Source organism: Microtus ochrogaster, chromosome 5 (genome assembly GCF_000317375.1).
Source record: "Microtus ochrogaster isolate Prairie Vole_2 chromosome 5, MicOch1.0, whole genome shotgun sequence".
Lineage (NCBI taxonomy): Eukaryota > Metazoa > Chordata > Mammalia > Rodentia > Cricetidae > Microtus > Microtus ochrogaster.
The window spans coordinates 15770565-15771139 of record NC_022012.1 but is presented as its reverse complement, the minus strand read 5'-3'; the positions used below and the strand labels follow the sequence as shown (position 1 = coordinate 15771139).

Sequence of the window (575 nt, the reverse complement as noted above, 5' to 3'; positions counted from 1 at the left end):
GAGAGAGAGAGAGAGAGAGAGAACAGTCCTGGCCCCCTACTCACTCTGTAGACCAGGCTGGCCTCAAACTCATTTACATTCAATACACAAGAAAGAGAGTGAATGAGACCAGGGCTGGCATGGGCTTTTGAGCCTCAAGGCCCACCAACAGTGAAACACCTCCTCTAAAAAGGTCACAAAACTTAAACCTTCCCCAAAACAGGTCCAGCAAGCTTTCAAATATGTATGAGCTTCTGGGGGCTAGTCTCATTCAAACCACACCTTCACTGTAAGCTCTGCGTTGTTCCCAACACCACAAAATAAAATAACAACAATGAAACCAGAAGACTAACTTTTAATGTCATTTCACTGAAGCCCATCACCAGGTAAGGTGGCACCGGTCACACCTGTTTCACAGGATGAATGCCAAGACTCAGGGGTCTGCATATGAATTAGAGCTCTGAAGAACTACCTGGTGGCAAGATTGCTCACCAGGCAAAAGCACTTGCTGTCAATCTGATGACCTGGAATTCAATCCCCAAGACCCATGGGCAAAAATCTGCTCCTCCACATATCACACAAAATTAAACAAGTTG

The 575-nt window shown here is 45.7% G+C and overlaps 1 protein-coding gene across 7 annotated transcripts in view; it reads right to left on the bottom strand.

Moving 5' to 3' along the window:
• The window catches only part of Smarca4 (SWI/SNF related, matrix associated, actin dependent regulator of chromatin, subfamily a, member 4), a 103709-nt gene that overhangs the window by 100584 nt on the left and 2550 nt on the right, over window positions 1-575 (bottom strand). The gene's annotated exons all lie outside the window — the stretch shown is intronic.